The sequence below is a fragment of the Urocitellus parryii genome, chromosome 3, assembly GCF_045843805.1.
Source record: "Urocitellus parryii isolate mUroPar1 chromosome 3, mUroPar1.hap1, whole genome shotgun sequence".
Taxonomy (NCBI): domain Eukaryota; kingdom Metazoa; phylum Chordata; class Mammalia; order Rodentia; family Sciuridae; genus Urocitellus; species Urocitellus parryii.
The window spans coordinates 86,860,464-86,884,828 of record NC_135533.1 but is presented as its reverse complement, the minus strand read 5'-3'; the positions used below and the strand labels follow the sequence as shown (position 1 = coordinate 86,884,828).

At 42.7% G+C, this 24,365-nt stretch overlaps 1 protein-coding gene and 1 pseudogene across 1 annotated transcript in view; one reads left to right on the top strand and one right to left on the bottom strand.

Moving 5' to 3' along the window:
* The window catches only part of Chn2 (chimerin 2), a 300,787-nt gene that overhangs the window by 151,446 nt on the left and 124,976 nt on the right, over window positions 1-24,365 (bottom strand). The gene's annotated exons all lie outside the window — the stretch shown is intronic.
* On the top strand, window positions 10,700-11,463 carry LOC113195820 (ribosome biogenesis protein NSA2 homolog pseudogene; annotated as a pseudogene).

The following is a 24,365-nucleotide window of genomic DNA, read 5'->3' as shown; positions in this document are numbered from 1 at the left end:
AACACATACACACAGATAAATAATGAACTAGCTGCTCTATGTTCAGCAAGTCGAGATCAAATAGTTATTGCATATGTTGCCATGGAAATGATGGTTTGGACCATCGTTCTGTGGTCAAGAGTGAGACTGCCAAGGTTCAAAACCCAGCTCTGCCACTTACTAGCTGTGTGACCACAGGCAAGTTATCTAATCTTTCTTGTCTCAGTTTTTTAATCTAAAAAATGAGAGTAATAATACCATCCAATATACAGCATTGTGAGGACTGGACGGATTGATAGGCATAAAATGCTTAGTCTGTAAAGAGAAAGTAACAAGTACACTTCTTAATAGTCACGTGCAGGAGAAAGTTAAAAGAGAAGATACTTACAAGGAGGGAGGGGGAGGGGGAGGGGGAGAGAGAGAGAGAGAGAGAGAGAGAGAGAGAGAATTCATTGCATACAAAGAGTACAATGAAAAAGTAACTGAAGGATGTACATAAGATAAATTGTGAGATAAAAATAAAATGCTCAGTCTGGTGCCTGAAATACAATAAACTCAATGCTTGCTATTATTATAGTCTCTCTTTAACCACAGGGAAATATTTATGCCACATTGTCAAGAGCTAAACGAATCAGGTCACAAATCAGCTTTCTAAACATGATCCCATTTTTAAGAAAATGGAAATATTTACATACATAGAAATTACTCAGAAGGCTATAAGCTCAATTATTAAAAGTTGTTATATCCCAAAGTGAAAATATGGCTGAATTTTATTTTTCTTCTATTGCTTTCTGCATCTTATAATTTTCTGAACATACTGCTCATATAAAAATAAAAAATAAGAAATAAATTTGCAAAAGTGCTAGGTGTTAGCTTTTTTTTTAAAAAAAACTCATCCTCTAAATAAATCACACCTTGAAAATAAAGTAGGTGTAAAGAGACCCCAAAAATCTTATACTAACATACACAGCATGTGTGTATTAGTGTAAGAAGTCTGAAGGATGAAGACTAAAGGAAAGAGACAAATGCTTCTATACCAAAAGTCCATGCTCAACAACCTTGGCTCTCTACAAATTACTGAGATATAAGCACTAAGGAGCAATCCTAAGGAGAATGGGAAACTTGGGAGAAAAAATAGAGATGCTTAGAAAATGATCCAAAGTTTACAAAAACAGGTAATAGACTACTCAGATGAAATAATCTCTAAAGAATATTAATATGTTAAATAAAAAGAAAGCAGGTTAAAGGGACCCAAGGTGCAGGTTAAAAGTTGAAAGCCACCTTGAGAAAACTTTCTGTGCTAAAGTAACTAATCCTTGGAAAGCTAGTGCTGCTGTTCTGGTCTTGGGGGGAACACAAGGCATTTGGGGATTTATCCATAGAAAGCTCTGTGTGAGGCAGCCTGAAGGGACAAGGAGGCAATGAAGATCATAAGCTATGAAAAAGCATCTTACATGATCAAGAACATGGCCAAAAGAGATAACACCACTCTGGTTTTTACTAACCATGAGTAATACATACTTATCATTGAAAACAGGAAAAGTTCAATAATTTAAAAATATATTGGAGGAAGTTTCCTGCCTCTGAAAAAAGTGCCATTAAGAGAGTTAAGTGAATTCTAGCAGATTCTGCTCTGTGATGTAGCTAGAATAAAAATTTACAAAAATGGTCTCATACCCATATATGGTTCTGCAATTTGCTTTGTGAATTATTTGATGGTTCAACATATATATCAACAGCAGGCAGTGGGGAGAGGGGCTACCAGGGATTGAACTCAGGGACACTCAGCTACTGAGCCACATCCCCATCCCTATTTTGTATTTTATTTAGAGACAGGGTCTCACTAAGTTGCTTAGCACCTCGCTTTTTCTGAAGCTGGCTTTTGAACTCGTGATCCTCCTGCCTCAGCCTCCTGAGCCACAGGGATTACAGGTATGTGCTGCCACTGCATCTGGTTTAATTTAATGATATTTGTTAGGCATCTGTCTACGTCACCACACACAGATCTATGTTTGTATTTGCTCATTTGTTTAACTGCAGCTTGGTCTTCCATGAGTATGAGTTTACCAAAACTTAATCTATTTATTTATATAATAACTTCCAGCTGATAGACATTTAGACTCTTCAACTTTTTGCTACTTTAAGCAAAGCTACAATGTTGTTATGTGTAGTCTAGTTTCAAGGAAATTGAATTCAAATAAGTGAAGTGTCTGTGTATTTAAAAGCTTTTGTTAAATGTTTAAAAAAAAATTGTGTCAGTGTGTGTAAGAATACCTGGGTCCCCACAGACTTGCCAACACTGCCTGCTATTGATGTACATCTTAACTTGTGAAGCCTCTAAGACTGGGTGAGAAGGTTTAGAGATGAGATTAAGTGTGCATTTGCAGGGTCGCAAATGGAGGCCCTACACACTCCTGGGAATGAACTTGTAGAAACATATGGCCTGGAAGTGAGGGAAGAATACAGGAATCGCGTGTTTGGGGGCTGTAGCTGGAAGGCAATCCTCTTCCAGGCAATTTGAACTCCAGAAATACATTGATTTGATGGAATCCCCTGAGGAGCAAGTGTAAAGGAATTTGGGGACTGATTAATGAAGAAAAATCAAAGAACCCATGTGCTTCACTTGGGTAGGTGACAACTGGAGTGGAAATACCTGTAAACATCAAGGACTGCCAACTGCCTTCACCTGGCTCAGTGGAGGATGACTAGGGTAGTGGAAAAACACACGCAAGGGCTTTTGGAAACCAGAGGAGCAGAGGAGGGTGCGTGGCTATAGAGAAGTATCTTCCAACTTGGAGATGACATATTCCTTAGAATATTTCTGCCAAAGCTGCACAGAATGTGTTGGGGGTGGGGGGATCCTTTGGGAAATAGATGATGGAAGGACTAGGTCTGTCCTTTGTCATCTACTTTCCCAGAAAAGCCAAGTCCCTGCCATGGCTTTTGATTTATTGATGCACACATTTGCAAATGGGTTGCAGTGGGCTTGTTCCAAGGAAGTTGGGTGAAAACAGGTTTTTCAATCATGCATGGCATAGCCTCACAATGAGATGACAGCTCAGAATTTGTTGGGTGATTAGCGTAATGGGCCCGGAATGGGTTAGGATCCAAGTGAAAGCAAATAACAACAGCAGGAGTGGGGTGTTGTGTCTGTGCACACGCTGCAATATGTCTGCAGCACACATTGTCCCCAACCATCATAAGCCTTCAATGTATGCAGCCAGTGGCTACAGTCTTGCCAGGTCACTGCAGTCACTTAGTGCCTGACCCAAGTTGCAAGATTATCTAGAGATTATCCTCACCATTGCAGAACACTGAGACATGAGGCAGTTGGAGAGCTTCCTTGTTCTTGCTTATCCCCTGTACCAGTTTCCCACATTCCCCTGGGAAATTAGACATCTGTGTATCATTCTCATTGGAAATGGTTCTTGGGTAAGGGATAAAGGCCTGAAGTGCACGTGACTCTGGATCCAGTATCAATTGTAATTGAGTCCAACTTGAAGAGAATTATTAACGAGACAAATTTCAGAAACTTGGTGGAATTTGCTAGCCCCTCAGGCTGAGTTCAAGGGACAAGCTATGCAGAGATTACCTGAAGATGATGAAGCCACCAAGAGCCTTGGGCTGGAGTTTGTGGTCACTAGAGGGCACTGGGGCCACACAGACCTTCTATTCTGTACACTGAGGCTTGGTGAGATGCTCCCATTCAAGAGGTATTTACTGAATAAACATGGATCCAGACCTTGGGTGTTACCATGATAAACAGGCAGGCAGTGTAGGTGTGGGGGGCTTAGGAAGCCCTGCTCGATCTGGCACCTGGCTATCTTTCCCTGGTCACCCCATTTGTCTACCTCAACCACTTTGGCCTTCCTTTGATCCTTTGCATCAAGATCATTTCAGACTTAGAGGTCTTGTGCAGTCTCTTCCCTCCGGCTGACACATGGGTAGCTCCTTTATCAACCAAATTTCAGCTTACATGTCCTGGCTCTTCAGATAGGTCTCCCCAGAGACCAGTTTCCTCTTTCTCAGAAACTCTTCAATTTTTTGAAGAGCCCTATCACTCTCTGTGCTCATCCATTTCTTTGTTCGTGTGACCTCTCCATACTGGACAGACCAACACCGTGAAACCAAGCACCTCATTTTTCTTTCTCTTGGCTATCTGGGTCATTTTGAGCTTATTAGATACCTTTGGTGAGTTTAGAACAAGGTGTCCTTCTTAGACAGGTGGTTTTGCAATTGCACAGTGCCTGTCTGTGAAGAAGAGGCTCCCTCTGGGGACACAATCCCAAGCCACAGCACATGGCCTGGTGAGGGAAGACCAGGGCTGAGTGTAGTCCTCACTTGTCCCCTTCAGCTGGGTACAAATGGAAAACCAGGAACAGCCCTGACTGCTGTATTCTAAGGCATAGTAGGTGCACAATAAAGCATTAGATATGTGATAGAAACTCAAAACATGCATTCTATTGAGGGATACCAAAAGGAGGGAGCTGCCACAGAAGGAGAGAATGGGTAAAAAGAGTGTGGATGGTGGGACTTTTTGGCCTTTGGCCTGGGGCAGCTGGGCTCTTCTCCATGTCTTGGCCAGTTACTTCTGACCTTGAGCAGCCTTGTCCAGGACTCCTTCCAAAGCAGTCCCATAAGAGCAGGATCTAACAGCAAAACCTAAGGTCTCCAAAGATAAAGAGGAGAATGAGAGACTTCTAGTATCATAGCATTTTGAGCCTGGTCAAAGAAGTACCCTGTGACCCAGACACTGAACGCAGCAGCCAATGGTAAGGAGGGCCTCTGTGGACAAACTGGCTAAAGGCACATGATGCAGAAATCAAGATGAGCCTGAAGAATGTAACTCTGAGAGCTGAAGGGGTTCAGCCTGCTGGCTACAGCTGCTGGTGGAGGATTGTAGGGGTGGGTTAGACATCCCGGAGCAGCTAAGGATAAATTAGACAAGTACATTGGGGGTCAGATAATTAAAGGCTTAAAACCATGTTAAGAGCTTACCTTTGCTCCATAGTCAAGGGAAAAGGTAAACAAGGAGAACACAGAATCTAGCTTAAATGTGATAAAGTCACTCCTATTGCAGTGTGAAACTGGATTGGAAGAAGAGACGATGGAAGAGAGGCAAGGTAAGACAGTGAAACCAATTGACTGCTCAGTAACCTAGGTGGGTGACACCATGATCTGAGCTCTGATAGTGTCAGTGGAGAGGGAGAAAATGGTATTTGAAAGAAACCTAGAAGAGAAAATCTACAGGGCTTGGTGATGAATAGAATCTGCGTTAAGAAGGGGGTGGGAATGATTTGGGGACATAGGCAGAGGAAGATGAGTGGTTTCTGGCTTCAGAGGGTGAAATGAGCAGAGGAGAGGAGAAACAGGTTGGGCAGATGGCAATGGCTGTGGCTGTCCATTGTTGGAAAGAGATGACTCTGGGACAGCCAACTGGGCATATCTAAGAGGCCTGCAGTCCAGAAGAGACACCTGGGCTGGGGTTCTAGGAAGGAAAACCTACATACAGGTAGCAGCTGCAGTCACCAAAATAGAGGTTCAACAGAGGGTGGATACTCAGAGTGGAACAAGAAGGCCTTTGGCAGAATCCTGCAGGAGCATCAAAATTTAAGGCACGTGGAGCGCAGGGAAATGAGCAGAGACCAGCAAGATAAGAGAGAAACCACGGGATGGGGAAACACGGGGGCAAAGTATGAGTCATAAGGGGGAAGTGGTCAACATCTCAGAATCCGTTCCAGGAAGATAAGCAGGACAGGACCTGTCACTGTGCAACAAGGAGGGTTTTGGTGATCTTGCAGTATTAGTGTGGATAGAAACCACAGTCCAGTGAGATGAAGGGTGAATGGAAATAGAGAAGATGGAACTTGTGAGTGGGAGGTCTGGCAGTTACCTGGAGACAAATGATGGCAATAAAGGGGAACAAAGGGGTGAGGGGGATGAAAGACAGAGGAGCTCCAATTTGGGTATCATCCTCACTGCCTTTGCCAAAACGTTTGCCAGACCCTGCACCCCCAGGGTCCTCTCCCTACCTATGGTTCCAAGTTTCTAGAAAATGCAGACTTCTCCCAGCAGGACCGGCTGCTTTCCTGGTGGGTCGTTTCTCCGTGACCAGGCACATTTCTTCTTCTGCTCTTTCTTTAGAGACAACCTCACAACCACTACTTCCATTCAGGCTGGAGAGTTGCCTCTCCTCTCCCTGTTCCTTTCCAGCATTTTCCGGCCTCTTTGCAAATTCTTTTCATCACAGGAAGGTCCTCCTGGCTTTCCTCCAGAAGTCCTTTTGGGCATTCATTTATTCATCCAACAAATATTTACCTAGTGCTTATGGCCTACTTGGCAGGAAATACCGCACTAGACACTGGTGCAGATATGAATGTGAGATCAGAGTGGAACCAGGAGGAATCAGGAGATGAATAAGACATCAACTCATTCGTTCATTCCACAAGCACGAGCTGGCTGCCTGCTGAGTGTCAGGCCCCTGGCCACACACATGGCATTATAACATAAGGTCAAAGTGGCACGTGGCAGAGCACAAGTAGCCTGAAGTACTGTTGCAATGGAAAGGAAAGAGATTATTTTACATAGTTACATCTTGGTAATTATGCTTCCTCAGGAGGCTAGCTCCAAGAGAAGGGGACAATTTGGTTGTACCTCTAGCCAGCTTCTCCTCTGCCATATAGAAGAGCCACTCTTGAGGCAGGCATGGTGGGGCACGCTTGTCATCCCAGCAATTCAGGAGTCTGGGACAGGAGGATCCCAAGTTCAAAGCCAGCCTCAGCAACTTAACAAGGCCCCCAGCAACTTTGTGAGATTCTATTTCTAAATAAAAATATTAAAAAGGGCTGGGGATGTGGTTCAGTGGTTAAATACTCCTGGGTACAATTTCTGGTAAAAAAGAAAAAGAAAGAGAGAGAAAGAGAGATAGAGAAGAACCACCTTTTCCTCCTATTATAACAATACCCTCTGAATGGCTTGAGTTCACTGTGGGCATTGGTGTCTCTTCAGATATAGAATAGCTGCGGCAATCATAGACTAAATTCCCATGAAAGCAACCCACATACCATGTCCCCACCAATGTTGCTACTGACCAGCTAAAAAAGATTTTTGCCCATTATTATACTGAGAGTCAGAGAATCCTGAAATGCAGAGATAGAAGAAAAGGTGAGGTCTTCCACCAAAAGCAGTAAAGAATTTTTAAGTGCCTGTAATGTTGCAGATCATGGGGTAGTCCCTTTAGACATATTATATTGAACGGTTATCATTTTCTTGAAGCGTCTTTCTACTCATTCACCCATCTATCCACCCATCCAACCATCCACCTACCCATCACCCTCTCACACACCCATCATCCCTCCAGCAAATACTTCCATGCCGGGCACAGCATTCCAAATTCAGAGTTGTGACTAAGGCAGAACAGTCCCCCTTTCAAGCTGCCTTCAGTCCAGCAACAAGGTCAAACTAACATTAAGCAAGTAACTAGTTTGAAAAGTGTTATAGAGAAAGTTCAAGGTGCTAAGGAGGTACCTAAGAAATCCCGAGGCTAACAAGTGTTTTTATCACCTAGAGACGAGGAAAATGAAACTCAAAGACATTAAGTTATCTTTCCCAAGGTCACATGCCCAGTGAACAAGTGAAATTCAAATCCAGATCTGTTTTGCTTCAGAGCCTCATGATTTTTCTCCTCAAAGCCTCAGCCCCATAGAGGAATCAGTGATGCAGAAGCCAAAGTGAAAATTTCAGGTCTTTCTTATTTCTGGTTTGCTTCAATGATAAAACATGGTTTAAGCGTTGTAAAAAATAGTACTAGAGAAGTCAGAATCATGGTGACATTATTCAATTTTCTGCCATCCTTTAGAAAAGTGAACTCTGACAACTAAAATTCCCTTTTCCTCCCATTCTTGCTTCTTCCCTCCCCCTTTCTCTCCCTACTTTCCTGCCTCCTGTCTGTCCTTCCCTGCATCCCTCCCTGCTGATCTGAAAGGGCCCTTGGTGTAGGACCAGTACTGCATGTGACTCTTCCCCAGAACTCATTATCAATACATATTCCACCCATGCCTAGGCCTGGCTTGTCAACTTGCTACTGGTCGGGCAACGAATGAATGCTGGGATTTTGCACAGCCATTCCTTACAACTGGCACTAGTCATGACGACTGGTGTGGTTGCTATAACTGCAGCAGTTCATATCAAGAATGGGCATGTGGGCAGCTGCTCACTCACGTTGGTCAATGCTCTCCAGCTCACTGCTCCTCTGACAGGCTGAAAGCAGCCAGTGGTGGTGGAGTTTGCCCCTCTGAGGGTCACGGGCTCTGTGTCCACACGTGAAGGAACTAATAGGGCATTATGTAAAAATGTGGATGTGTAACAGATGTGATTCTGCAATCTGTATTTGGGGTAAAAATGGGAGTTCATAACCAACTTGAATCTAATGTATGAAACATATGTCAAGAGCTTTGTAATGTTTTGAACAACCAATAAAAAAAAAAAAAAATTCTACTGAGGGTCCCAGGCAAGAACAGATGACTGGCTCTGGTCAATACACCAAGAAAATTTAGGCAGGCAGCGATCGGTTTCTTGTCCCGGCTCCACTCTCAGTGTCCTGGGTGACTGCTGGCTCCTCCCTCAACCTTGAGCCAGACTGGCCTCAGTTTCCTCATCTCCATGTGGGGAGAATTAGTCCAGATGAGCACATGCTTTTGCACGAAGATAGTGTTAGAAAGCATTGCTGCTCAGGGAGGGAACTCAGGGACTCTCTCTGCCTGGCCTATTCTGTGTCACTGGAGAGGTGGAAATGATTTGTCTTGGCTTTGGCCAGCCCTTGGGGCTCTGTCCTGCTGGTGAAGGGTTGCTTTCTGGTGGTCTAGCCCTGCAGCACCTGGGCACAGGTAAGCCTGCTTAATTCTGGGGCTCAGTGGTTAGCAAGCCCACCTGGCTAACAGTCTTCCCATCTGCCTTTCATAATAAAAGTACCATCTTACTATATACCTGACTACTATGTTTGATTTCTGATTGCTCAGAATAGGACTGCTGACCCCTACGAAGTCCACCTCTAGGTTTATACCCAAAAGACTTAAAATAAGCATACTACAGTGATGCAGCCACATCAGTGTTTGTTTATAGCAGCTCAATTCACAATACCTAAACTATGGAACCAACCTAGATGCCCTTCAACAGATGAATGGATAAAGAAAATGTGGTACATACACACACGGGAGCATTACTCAGTCTTAAAGAAGAACGACATTATGGCATTTTTAGGTAAATGGATGGAGCTGAAGAATATCAAGTTAAGTGAAGTAATTGTAAGCAATTGTTTTAAAAGTTTCCTTCCTTCCTTCCATTTCAAATGATATAAAAGCATCAATAGTGAAAACCAAGTCCCCCATGTCTCTTGACACTCAGCCACGCAGATCTCCACAGACAGGCACAGTCTCAGCCACTGGCCATTTCTTCTAAAGCGTCACTATGTACTGCAAACGCTGGGCTAGCCCTCGTTGTTAAAATTAAGAATCTTGGAGAACTTCCCATGCAACCACCTCATTCTTTTCAGTGCCTTCATCATATTCCATGGTGGACCTTTTAAAGACCACCATGAAATACTGCCTGTGGAGATCTGGGTGGCTCTGAGTGTCAGGAGAGGTGGGGGACTTGGGGTGCACTATAGATGCTTTCATATCTTTTGAAATGGAAGGAAGGAAGCTTTTAAAAAGATTGTTTACAATTTCTTTAAACTCTTGCAATTGTGAGTCTATCTGGGTTAGATTTCTGAGCTTCCTTTTCAAAAAAGTGATTCTGTTAAGAGACCTGTACAGGGGGACAAAATGATCACTGATGAAGGTCATTTCAGGTCTAGTGTTTCTTTTCCAGAATATAGTTGAGGATTCAAAACAAAGTAATCGAGTAACCCAATAGTAGGACTTTGCATAAAATAACATTTAAGTGGCTCCTTTCTGAAAGATCATTTCAGGCAGATTTCATTTAGATCTAGATATTTTAACCTTCATGGTCAGTCTTTTGTTACATTGTATTGTTGGATGCAGTGTCTTATTTAATATTAATAACAAACTTGTAGAACAGGTATTGTTGGTCCCACTGTTCAGGTGAGTAAATAAAGAGTGGGGTCTCATAGTTAATAGTAGTAGAGCTGAGTCATCAAATCTACCCGTGCCCAGCTCTGAAAAAACATCATTTTTCTGTTCTAAAATCTTGCCTCTCATACTGGTCCCTGCTACATCCTTAGACACTATCACACTGAATTCCCAAACAGCACTGTGTCGGGGGTAGTATTATCCCATTTCCCAGATATGGAACCTGAGGACCAAATAGCACAATATCTTCCCAAAGCTGGTCAACTCATTTTTATTCCATCAGAATAAATCATGGCCAGGGGCTGGGGTTGTGGTTCAGCGGTATAGAGCTTGCCTGGCATGTGCGAGACTCTGGGTTCAATCCTCAGCACCACATAAAAATAAATAAGTAAAAATAAATAAAGGCATTGTGTACAACTAAAAGAAATAAATATTTGAAAAAAAGAATAAATCATGGCCAGCTGGTTTAAAGAGAGGCTCAGAAAGGATGCACATGCGTGCTCCTCACCCTGCAGTTTTAAAGCTCTTTCCTGTTCTGCGCTCAAGGAGCCAGTTCCAGGGTCTTTGGTACCTGGAAATTGAGAGCTGCTTCTGGCCCCGGAAGCTGTGCCTGCAGCTCTGGGGCTGTCATCATGCCACAAAATGAATATACTGAATGACACCATAAATATGGATATCATTTGGATTACCATGAGAAAAAGAGGAAGAAAGAAAGTGGAGAACATTCAAAGAAGGCAAAAAAAAAAAAAAAAAAAAAAAAGATTGGTCTGAAGGCCAAACTCTACCACACACAGCGCTGTGCTGAGAAAATACAAATGAAAAAGATGCATGAAAAGAGAAACACCAAACAAAAGAATGGCTGAAAAGACTCCCCAGGGAGCAGTACCAGCCTATCTCCTGGACAGAGAGGGACAGACCCAAGGGAAAGTACTTTCCAACATGATTAAACAAAAATGAAAAGAGAAGGGGGGGAGGAGGGAAAGCCCCCCTTCCCAAGGTTGGTGCCCAGGAAGAAACAGAAGTCTTAAAAGTGATTCAAACAGGAAAGAGAATAAAGAAGGCCTGGAAGAGGAGGGTTGCTCAAGTCTGCTCTGTTGGAGATGGCTTTACAAGAAAACACCTAAACGTGACAGATTCATCAGACCAATGGGCTTACATCTCAACAAGGCCCATGGAACACATCCTGAACTGAAAGCCACCTTTTGCCTACCCAATACTTGGGGTGAAAAAGAATCCTTCATCCCTACAATATACAATTTTGGGTATAGTCATTGAGGTGAATGTGAGGGAGTTGGGCCTTGTAAGACAAGGAGGCAAAGTTATTTAGGGAAAATAGGCCCAAGTTACCAATAATCCTGAAAATAATATATGCATAAATGCAGTCTTACTGGTTTGACAGACGTTTTACACTCCTTATAATTATTAAAGACTACAAATCAATCAGAAAAACCACCACAACTGTGATATTTATGAATACTACCAAACAGCCTTACATATCTTCAGTCACTAAGAGAACTATTTATTAAACTGTAAAAATAAATAAATAGATAGATAAATAAATAAATATAAAAGAAAAAGAAGTTATGACCAGTCCTTGGTCACCCAGTGGTCATCTTGGGAAGGCTGGCCTATCACATTTTATTGTGAGAATTACATTTACTTCTTAATGTTAAAGCTGTTATTGGGTCTCTCTACAAGTTTATTGTCTGTCTTCATTTATAAGTAGCCCAATCCTGACCTACTTGAGTAAGACATAACAGTAGATGGGGCCCAGTCAGCTGGCTAGCGGACAAGTTGGCTCAGTGATGAGCAACCTCCTGAGACTCAGATTTTGCTTTGCTCCAAGGCTTCAGTGTTCTGGGGTTTCTTTATCACTTGCTTTAAAAATAACTTCTTGCAAAAAAATATTTCTAAAGATCACAAACACATGCACAAGCAACACTTCAGACACCTCACTAACCACACCACAAAGCAAAGCAAAACAAGAAAACAGTTCTAGAGAAGCATGGCTGTGACACCAGGAGGGAGAAACAAGGACCCTGCGGTTGGAGCAGAGCCCCAGGAGGCCCTGCAGGATGCTAATGCAGAACTCACATTAGGCTCACATTAGCAAGCACTGTCACCTCAAGGCCAAGTGCTTGAGCAATGTATGCAGGAAGGAAAGCCTGCCTGTCGTCCTGCAGCAGGGTAGGTGACAGCATCAAAGAGTCTATAATTAAAGGGCTAAGAAGAACAACAAGTGGTCTCAATGATTTCTGCAAGAGAAAGTATTTACATTGCATAACAGAGCAAGAATAGGCCCCTGCCCGTCCCCTGCTGTTATCTTGGCATTGCATGTCTTCATAAGGCTTTAACTGCCATGCCATGTACTGGTGGCAGAGTCACATCCTTTCCCTGTTTGCCCAGGAGGACATTTGTCTTCTTAATTGAAGCATGTGAAAGTTCCTGCTTTCACTACCAGAAGCTGAAACCAAATATTAAAATAAACCTTTCTCTAACAGCTCCTGTCTGAGGCTGTTTGTGCTGGTAACCTCTGTTTGTCTTATATTCAGCGCCACTGTCCTAAGGAGCCTTTGTGTATTTACACACCTGTGCCTTTCTAAAAGATCACTTGCTCATTTCCTAATTTGTCCACTTAACAAACATTTACCCGTCACTCTGTTTCTGATCCCAGATTAGGCCCTAGGGACACATAGATGGCAGGGTCTTTCCCCTCCAGCAGTTCCTGCTTCCAGAGGAACAGAGGTGAAGGGGGTCACTGGGGTGGGTCTGTGTAAATGCAAAGGCAGGAGCCAGGCTCCTGGCACCACTGAGTGGGACGCTGATGGGAAAAACGTCAGAGAGGAGATAACCGTGGAGCTGGGCAGTGAAGGATGAGTAGTTTCTAGGCTGGGTGCTCTGGGGAGGCAGGGAGGGTGGAGGGGAAAGGGCTGGGATGACATTTTCACTTCTGAGCTTGGTGAGAAGGAAGGAGACTTTTTGGTCTACTTTAAGCATTAATTTTAATTTTATTATTATTTTTTTTTGGTACTGGGGATTGAACCCATTGGCACTTAACCACCAAGTCATATCCCCAGATCTTTTTCATATTTTATTTAGAGACAAGGTCTCACTGAGTTGCTTAAGGCCTCACTAGGTGGCTGAGGCTGACTTTGAACTCCTAATCCTCTTGGCTCAGTCTCCCAAGCTGCTGGGATTACAGGCATGCGCCACACTAAGCATTTTTGAAGAAAGTGCTTTCTTACAAAAGCAAAAATAACCATGTCCACTAGAGTCTGCATCTTCACAAAGGCCACCGTTTCTGATCTTTAGTGCAAAGGCAAATAACTGCAGGAGGGTCAAGCAACCTTGGGACAGAGGGGCTGCTTGCAATCTGTCACAAGCAGGGAGACAGCACAGGGGATTCTTTAGGAGGGAGCTGTTGTCTCACCTTCTCTTGAAGGTCTGTGGCAGGTTAACTCTGCAGCTCAAGGCAGAACTCCTACCATGATGACTCCCAGGCAGTGACCTCTGGCACTTGGAGGAATGAAAGAGAGGTGGAAATCCCATGGGAAGCCACACTAGTGGAACCATTTGTGTGTCCCCCAAATCTCAGCCCTCAGACCTCCCCTGTAGATTTCTTCTCTTTAGTGCCTCTCAAAGCCTAATGCTAAGTATACACCAGGTGTTCAATACATGTTTGTTTGATCAACCAACTGAGTAACCACGAAGTTGAGATGAAGACTAAGTTGGGGGCTGGATATAGCTCAGCTGGTAGAATGCTTGCCTCACATGCATAAGACCCTGGGTTCAATCCCTAGCACCACACACACAAAACAAAAACAAAAACAAAACCTAAAAACCTAAGATGGATTCTCCTTAAGGACATCCACACCAGCCATAATTGTGCATAATTGTGCATCAAATTGCCACAACTCTATTTGCCCAAAGCTTCCAGTCTCAACTTGCGTGGTGAAATTATAACCATGAGATTAAATTTATTTATCATTTGGCGCTGTAGGTGTATTTTAAATACTTTCTTACAGCAGGATGGTCAAATCCACAGATTGTTAAAAACCAGGTAATCCTGAAAATGTCACAGACTGCCAGGCTCCACAGCACAGTGTATTCTGTGCTACTGTCTAGCCCTTCTCACTAGCTAACACACACTGCCCATCGCTGACATCTGAGGTTGGCGTCTCCACTACAGAAGACACTGCCCGGGCAGTCACTGGCTTGTGGGTGGGTTGGGAGTGCAGCAGGTCATCAACTGGAAAGGAGTTGAGGGCTGCAGAAGAAATAAGCCAGGAAAGTGCCAATGGTAGGAACACGTTCAATCCACACCTGTGCCATGTGTCACAGATTTAGGACAGAATTCTGACTCTAATTTTAAGTCTACTACTATTACTATGTTCATCCAATCTGCTTTCCATTTTCATTTCTTAAAACTAGACAATTAGAATGGACTCACTTAAAGGACTCAACTCATCTGCAGTTCTTTCCTAGCATATGACTCCCTCATGCTGTGTCATCTTCTCAGAGCAAGATTCTGAGCAGGGACCTGAGAAATCTTTCAAAAGCAACCTCAGTCTGAAGCTGGGGAGGCAGAAAAGATCAAGGCCTGGGGCACGGTCTTCTCAGCCCTGTTCTGATAGGAATCTAGCAGCCCAACCTCCTTTAGTTAGCTGCTGACCCCACTCCCAGCCCACAGGCACCAACATCAGGAAGATAAGCCAGACTCTCACTCAACAGTATGACAGGAGGCTGGGTGCTGGTCATGGTTTCTTCAGGAACTCATGCTGAGGCCTGGTCTTCAGCATGATTATTGGAAGATGGGAACTTGTGAGAGGTGTTTGGGCCATGGTGGAGCCAATGAACAGATCAATGCCTTTTTCAAGTGAGTTCTGGCTCTTTTCTAGTGACCAGGGTTAGTGACCAGTTGTTACAGTGTGCAGCTGCCCCTCTGTTTTACCTCTTCTGCACAAACAAGCTTGCCCTGCTGATTTATGCCATGTGTTGAAGCAGCATAAGCCCCCGGCCAGAAGCCAAGCAGATACCACACCATGCTCTTGGACTTTCCCGCCTCTGGAACTATAAACCAAAATCAACCTCCTTTCTTTACAACTCACTACGTCTCTGACATTCTGTTAGAGCAACAGAAAACAGACTAAAAGAGCACTCTTCAGGATATTGCAGTTCATGCTGCTTTTCAATAAACATAAATACCTCATGCCCTTATCCTCACCCACATTGACTTACTACGCAGAGAGGACATCTTCTGAGACAGCCTCTCTGAAGTTTGTAAGTTTGTATCAGCATCTGGCAGCTATATTTACTGAGTGCTGTCTATGTCCCAGACCAAGCACTTTGCAATGATCTTCCCATTTCAGCTTTCCATGAACCCTTTGGGAGTAGCACAATATAACGATCCCTACTTTAAAAACAAGCAACAGAGCTTCAGAGAGAAAATTAACCAAGATAGCCCAGCTGGTAAGGGGCCAAGCTCGGATGGAGGCTGACCCTTCTCACTCCACTGTGAATGTTCTTAACTACTACTCCACAAGGCTGACAGTTTATTTTCTTGTTCTCATGGATATAAATCATATCCTTAGTCTTTTTCAGATCAAGTAAGTCAAACCTTCTCCTAAATTCTGATTCCTTTTACTTCCCTTCTTTAACTACTCCCTGTACTTCTCCATCTCCCAGGCAATTCAACAGGAAAAAAAGAATCGATGTCTGTCACTTTTAGATCTGAAGGGAAGAACTATCTCTCTGACAGGGGTTTCTCTGTTTCTCCCTGGGAATCTCCTTGGGGTCAGGGGTCGACTTCTACTAACTACACAGTGCAGACCCCTTGCCTCTGTCTTCCAGTGGTTCAGACAATGGGAGGAGTGGGAGAAAACAGGAAGGCAGGAGGAGAGATGCCAGGGTGTCTACTCCTTTGCTCCCTCCTGCTCTCCTGCTTGAGTCTAGGCAGCAGATGTGACCCTCACCACTCCCATTGTCTTAGCCCCTCTCATGTGTCTCTAGCTGTCCCCAAGCTCCAACAAAACAACCTCTTCCTGTTGCCCCTTTAAACCCAGGGGCCCTGTTGGAAATTCCTGGATGCTTTGGAGTCTTGTGGTTCTCTTGACCTGGCTACACCTTGTCAATTTCTTTCCAACATCCCAGCTGAGTGTGCCTTCTGTCCCCTGCAGGACCCCACCTGATGACCTCTGGCACCCTCTAGATCCCTCTAGATCATAGAACAGGCTAAAACAAGACCTGGAGGTGACTCTGGTCATTTATTTTTACAGCAGTTCTGACTCACCTTTTATAAACTAGAGTCAAATGTGTTACCTGACAGGAGGGGAGGGAGCTTGGCTGTCCTTCTGCATTTTCCATAGCGCTGCCTCTGCCCCACGTGGCAGCAGGGAGAATTCCCGACACGGGAACCAAAATGGCAGACTGACTTCCAAGTGCCACCTTTAAGTGTGCGGGTGGTTAAATTTAGAATATGAATAAACATTTATCCTTGGTACCCACGGCATAATTTCACATCTGTAATAAACTTCTGCTTTGACTCGATGTATATAAGCAGCTGTGCACTTGTTTTTTTCTAAAAATAAAATCAATGACACCCCACCAACACTCTCCCCTTTGCTCCTCTGTGATGTATTCTGAGCATAAACAAGTCCTCAAAGTTTCATGGGTTATTTTTCTTTTCTTCATATAATATACATGCCACAAATCTGCAATTATGGGATTTCTAAGAATTTAAATGATATGGTCTAGATACTAAATAACCCCTTTGTTTTTGGAAAACACACACACAACATCCAAGAGCATGAATTTGTCTCTTGAAGGTCAACTGGTAGCCAAAGTTAAATTCTGAAAACAAGTTTCAGAAAGATCACCTTTGTTACTTCCTTATCAATTGCAATAAGTAAATAATACCATCTAAAAGAAGTATTCTTTCTTAATGTGCTCCAATTATGAAAGTTTCTCAAGAGTGGTGACAATTCCGAATTATTCCCAACTCACAAAGAAATGGTCCAATCTGACCTGTGTACCGAGACGAACTCATTCAACCCAGCAACATTGATTCAAACAAGATCCAAAAGGTATAATACCCAGACCATCCTATACACCCAGAGCCAGCAAGAAGCACTTTAGTATAGGCACTCTGGTGAACGAAATCAGGGTCATTTTAGAAAAGAGATTGTCAAACATAATACATCTTAGATGACTTTATGATTTTAAAACAGAATGAGGGGAAACTTCTAATTAGAAATGAATTAGTTCATTAAACATGATTAAATACTTCATACATTTTTGCCCTGACCACCTGCTGATTTAGGCACCTTAAGAAATATGGTCAATGACTCTTACCTTTAAGGAGTTTATAGTCTGGTCAGGTTAGGGCATAAAAAGAGAATTATGGCATATGAAAGTGGATACAGAAGAGTGAGAAATGAATGGTCTGGATGGTGAGAGCTCTGGGAATTCAAAAGAGAGAGAAAAGATAGAAAACTGCCTTCAGAGTCCTCAGGGGAAAAAAATAGTTTTTCTCTGAAAAGCAGCAGTTCCTGTTTTAAAAGTTACGAGAGGAAACTTTACATTATCTAATTGAATCAAACCCAGTTTCTTTATTGTACAAGTTTGCCAACTAAAGAGGGTAATATTAAAACACTTTGTGGTGGTCCAAACGATGACTGAACACACTTATTTCTTGATGATTTTCTGTGGACTAAGGACATAAGAAGCATTCATTATCACCAGCCTGGCAGAAAGCACACAATTCAAGAACAGCAGACTTTCAGAAAACCGAAGGTAGTGAAATTATATTCTCTCTCCTCGAAGGTTTTCTATTGATCTTCTTAGAGCAATTTCAGAAAAATTGCAAACAAATAATTTACACCCGATAAGAAAAGACAAGCTCAGGGAAGATAGGTGATCCAAAAATGAGGAAATATCTCTGGCTGAACCATGTTCTATTATGAAGGGCACACTGTCCTGATGGCTGACCATTTTTCTTTCCTTATCTGAAGGCTTAATGCTAGGGTGCAAGATGAGGAGTTAAACTCTTCCTTTCTGTTGGCTGCCAACACTTGCAATTTATCAGACTCATTGCCATTTCATTTATTGTAGTGCTTAGCAAATTGCCATTGAGCTCTGTGGAGACAGAAGCCATCCTTGGGTCCAGCCAGTGCCCAATAGAGAGATGGGTAGAGGGAGAAGCTGCTGTCTTTCCAATTCATCTTGACTCATTTGAACTTGAAAAGGGAACACTTTTCAGTCTGCAAGGAATAACACCACACAGAAAGTTGGACCAACTACCAAAAGGATTCCACGTGGGCCTTCTAAGTCTAAGCATGATTTTTCCAGGTAATCCGTTATCAGTTCATGGCATCCTGGTGATTTCAGCTCCCATAGCTCCAAATTCTGAAGGATTTAGAGATGTTTCTTCAGAAATGACAGGAGCTGTTAGCTACGTTGCAAAACATTTCTTTTTATTAGCAGATGGTGGGACTTCTTTTTTATTTCCAATTATGAAAACATGTCTCAACTTGTTATTTTAAGCTATGGTGAGCATTTGACCTCCAGCATAAGGCACACGGAGAAATAAGATTGTTTACTTTAGACTTAGTTTATAAATTAGTGTGTTGATTCAGGGTCTGGATAATCCATTTTGCTGTTCTGTTTTTTTTTTTTTCTTTTTTAAATTCAGCAATAGTGTGTAATTTAAAATGTCAGGAAATGGTAATAAAAGGGTGGAGGTTTTTTCCTGCTCAGTAATTATGCTCTGATATTAAAGTTAAAATATACAAAATAAAAGCCATGGTTATTTAGTATTTTTCTTCATACCACACAGTCACTATAAAAGCTGTTTTATGTCCTTATCTTTCTCCATCCGTATTTGTATTCTGCATATGAATTCAGCCCTTGTCAAATTCTCAAAAGGAGTGTTCTTGCTGGTCTTCATCTGGGTCTTTATTTTGGCCATACAGTTGCTTAAGATTAAGGTGAAAACAGATTTCACACTAGAGGAAAACACACCAGCCTGCAACTTTATAAATCTAATCTCAAATGATTGTATATGCAGAGCAAGTAGGGTTTCCTAAAAAAAGAAAGTGTTTGCCAAAGTCGAATAAAGAATGACCACGTAGAAAACACTATGCAGACTTTTCAGATTCCAAATAGGAAAGGGAGGGTCACTACAGAATCAAGCAGAAATGAAAATGCTGGATATGGTGAGCTCTCTTTGAAGAATCACAGCCTGGAACCTCAAAGCCCCAGTAGTATCTTAGGTGCCAATGACCTCTGAACCCATGGAGCATCTCTCACTTTTCTGTTCAAAACTTGTGCAGAATCCATGTCTAACAATCAAACTTTATGTTTTGATTGTTATTCTCTCTGAAGATTCTGATTTTCTTAAACTACTTTCACTGGACTTTTAAAAGAAGCACAAAGAAAAAGCAAAAACCAACCAAACAACAACAACAACAAAACGGGCTATGGAATGAATAAAAAATTAGGGCAAATACCTAAATGTGAGATTAACTTCAAACTTTACAGATTCAAGGAAGAAAATTTAAATGTGTTAAGTTGTAGGCGGCATTTAAGGCCATAACTAGTTATTATCCTGCAGTATTTATATGGCGCTCTGGGCACTAGATGCTTCTCAACCACTAATTACACATTTCTCTGGCTGCCCCAATAAGAGAGCGCAGCGTCCTTAACCACATTGAACAGGCAAAGAATCAGGAGTTAAGTGATGGGCCTCAGGTCACAGACTGAACAGAAGTTGGGAAAAAGGAATCTGATACCTAGAGTCTTTCAGATCAAGCAAACTTCTTGTCCAGCTTTACCTTCAAAATACCAAAGAGGTCAATACTGTTGTAGATTCAGAATTTTTGTTACAACAGTGAGAAAGCCAGAAACATCACCACTCTTCAGGGAGCAAAATCAGTCACTGGAGTTGTTCTACAGCAGCCATTCTGGAATACTGGCCTATAGCAGAATCTCTTGGTGTCCAGGGCTTATTAAAATACAAACTTTTTTGCAGTCCTTCCCATTCAGGAAGTCTGGGGTGAGGCCTGAGATTCTGCATTTCTAATAAGGTTCCTGGTGATATTGATGCTCCTGGTCTGGGAAATTGTATGGAATCCACCTTCCACTTCACATCAAGGCCTTTTCTCCTACACCTTGGAATCATCCCTCTCTCTCCAGGGATTATCTTCAGATGATACTCCTCTTCCTGTGGGCCTGGCTTTTCAGCTTCCTCATCCCTGATTTTGGTCTGCATGTCCCATAGATGGAAAAGAGGCCATGCAACAAGGTGATTAAAAGCCTTGGTTCTGCTTTCTATCAGTTTTCCCACCCAAGTCTTACTATTTCCATTGTTGTACCTGTGCTATGGAATAAATTACTATTTGCCCTATAGGCTGAATTTAAGGGTTAATTGAGGTCACTGACTAGAACATTGGATGCCTGACATAGAATTAAGAACTCTCTGATATTTATCACTATTATTATTCTGTTTGCCCAACAAACATTATGGAACACCTATTTATTATACATTAGGGTATATGGAGAACTATAGGGCATATTGAGGGTAATGGAGAACTCTCAAGGAACTTACTATCTAAATCTTGAGCTACATGGGGGTCTCAGAGTCATCTAGGAATCATACTACATGAACAAGTTCCAAGAAACAGTCCATAACAGGCAAACACGCAACAAAGCAAGGATAACCAAAATCTGTCTTCAAATGAAAACTTATGTGAAAGACCAAAAGGTAAAGTTGGGGTTGTTCTGGTTGAACAGGGAGGGGAAATCAGATGTCCCTCCTCCTGATTCCTACCCTGCTTTGCCGAAGGCTTCTGTGGAGCCCCAGCTCATGTAGAAAACCATACCACTAGACATACTTTAAAATAGAGGAATCTAAGGCCCAGAGAGGCTGTGCAACTTTGATATAAGACAGAGCCAACTGTGTTGCTATAGTTGGGATATGATCAGGATAAAAGACCTCAGAATTATGTACTGGAAAGAACTTTACAGATGATTTAAAATTGATTTGGTGTTCTCATTTTACAGAGAAGGATACAGAAGCTTGGAGGTGTTTTAGAAGCAGATCCTGGGAACACGGCCCGCCTTCCTGATTCCTAACCCAAATTTCTTTCTGCTGCATTTCTTCTGCTCTTCATTCCTGCAAACAAGACTCCAGGATGGAGTATGGCTCTTCTCCACTCAGTGGTACCAAAAGCTAAAATATTTCAGGCCAGCCTAGTGGGCAATTCAGGGTGTCTTCCTTCAAAATCCATCTCCTTCTCTGCAACTGAGAGGGTACATCTAATAAAGACGTTGGCACTTCGTTGGTTAGTTTTATGCTCCAAAGTACACTCCTCCTCTGACATGCTAGTATTTTAATAAAGGTCATTCACAGAGGGGAAGGAGCATTGAAAAGAATTTGGGGAGGCTCAGAACCAGAAAAACATCAAAGAAGGCCTGAGTCCATTGGCTGGCATCCATATGTGATGCTGATGGATGTCACAGGAGGGCACAGTTTCTTTCCAATTGCCACTGGCTTCCCTGCCAAGGAGAACAGTCCTTGAATTGCAAAGGAGAAAACAGAAGCCACTGTGTGGTAAACTGGAGAGGACCAAAACTTCTAAGGCTCTAAGTGAACTCAAATCTCACACCTGGATGAGCGGCACCCCAGGCTCACAGGAAATGTTCCAATGAGATGGTCAACCTGCCAGCGAGTCCTTCCAGCTTCCCCAACCTTGAGAGGGAGGCCAGAAACAAGGAATGAAACAAAGTCTCCGTTTAATTAAAAAAAAAAGAAAAGAAAGAAACAAGATTTCTCCAAGATATAAGTAGTTGGACTAGAAATTGATCCCAGAAAGTATCAGTGGGGTGGGAGAGCGGGTTGTAAAGGGAATTGAGCCTGGTGGTGCCAAGGAGCCAAGTCAGTCACCCTAGGAACAAACCATATCATACTAGGGCCAGTCATTTCTTAATAGGATAAAGCCACAAAATCGGGGGATCAGAGAAAATGAAGCAGATGAGATGGAGTTAGCAAAGAACTGAGGACGCCATTATAACACACAGGACAGAAATCAGTCCAATCAAGTAGGTGAACAACTTGATGATTGACATTTACAATAGACATGAATTAGTTTTAGGGAAGCATTTCTTGGCCTTACCCCAGGCAATATTTAACCAAAAGCAGAGGATATTCTTACCCAAACTGTCCATGTACAACAGATCAAATTAAAATTAGCGTATTTGCAGGAAGTATGCCCTATCCCCTTTGTAGAATAAAAATTTAGAAGCTCGGACTACCACCTGGATGAAGTCAATAATACATTGGATGGCAAAATGTGTAATTAAAAAGATCTGACAGCCTAACATGAAATTTGATAAAATTCTAATTTTTTTTAAAGAGAGAGTGAGAGAGGAGAGAGAGAGAGAGAGAGAGAGAGAGAGAGAGAGAGAGAGAGAGATAATTTTTTAATATTTATTTTTTAGCTCTCGGCGGACACAACATCTTTGTTGGTATGTGGTGCTGAGGATCGAACCCGGGCCGCACGCATGCCAGGCGAGCGAGCTACCGCTTGAGCCACATCCCCAGCCCATAAAATTCTAATTTAAGAGAGGTAAGTATAATTTTTTTGCTGAAAATCTTTTTTTAAAAAAAAAAAAAAAGCATTGCTAATGTTGGGGAGACACAACCTAGTGAGGTACTTATGATATAGCTGTAGAAATTATAATTGGTGTAACCTCAATAGTACTTGAAGTAGGACAAAGCCACCAAGAAACTCTCATCTTCAGCTATGTCTGCAGAATAACGTGGTGGTTTGCGTTGGATGGACTATAAAGTTCTAGGTACCCCGTTCTAAGATTAAGGAAGGACTGGGATAGGTCTGGAAGAGAATGAGAGGATTCGACATTCATCAGGTCAGACATGGTTGAAGGAACTGACTGAGTCAATAACACCTGGGCAGGCCTGGGCTGAACGGCCAGATGGGGATGTGTTCTGGGCAGTCCAGACCCAACAGAAACGGTGCACCCTAACATCTCCAATGGCTGCAGCAGGAGGCAGGGATCCATCACAGGAGCCTGTCAAGGAAGGCCAGACAGTACTTCCCAAAAGATGCAACCTCTGTCCTCACCCTCCAGGCTGTCCCTGTCTTGGGTAGTGTCAGCGTGCCCATATTTGCAGCAACTAATCCTCTTCTGGAAATAAAGACCTAGGACTTCATCCTGCCAGTTGGAAGAGCTTCTTCTATGAGCCACCAAACTGTACTGAAATCCCAATAAAGCCTTTCTAATGAGATGCTGGGATCACAGAGAGCTTTCATCTAGGCAACTCGGGGCATTTTCACACCAATTATTGCTTTTTATCTTCACAATACTCCCACCAGGTGAAGAGGAGGGAGCAGGTTTTATTTTTCCCATTTTGTAGGCGGAAGAGCTTGGGGAGACATGGCAAATTCTACTCCATCCTGGGGTCTGGAATTGATAATCTGGTTCTTTCCACATCTCCATTAAAAAGGGTGTGTAGGCCATGTTCCATCTTTCTGTAGGACACTGTCCTTATTACAAAGCATTTGAAAGCAACACTAACTGAGGGCTGAATTAAAACTTTTGGTTCCAGGGTATCAGGGACCTGCTGGTGGAGGCAAGTACAGCTCTTAGGAAACAGTGTGAGAAAAGTCATTTGACCCTTATTAGTGGTGATTGACAAGGAAATGACAGCTTCGATAGGACCTTCATCTCATTTAACCTCATTTTCCTCAATTATCTGAGCAGTTGATCATTCTCTGGGATGTAAAGCAGATCCCAAATGGCTTTTAACATCACATGAAAATATCCAGGGCTTAAGAGCACCCTATTTTATGTTTCTACTGTGGTATTTAACACAGTATGCCTTAAATTAGATTGGCAAGCATCTCTCAGAGTCATGGGATCTGTAAAGGACATGTTAAACCTTCCTTGTCTGTGTGTCAGGAGGTATAAAAGAAGAGGTATGAACACAGTTTCTAAAATTAGATGGCCTGAGTTCAAATCACAGCTCAACCACTTAAGAGCTGTGTGACCTTAAACAAGTTGGTCAAGCACTCTGTGTCTGGCTTTCCCTTCTACAAAACAGAGATCATAAGTGTATATCTTTCTCCAGGGAACAGCTGTGAGTGCCTGACCCCTGGGATGCATTTCCCATGTCAGCCTCCATTACCGATGAACAGTCTGTAGACTATGAGCCCTGAGCATGGCAGCTGAAATCAATTTATAGACTCTTTATTCACTTGCAATGAGATCTTGGGTTGTTTA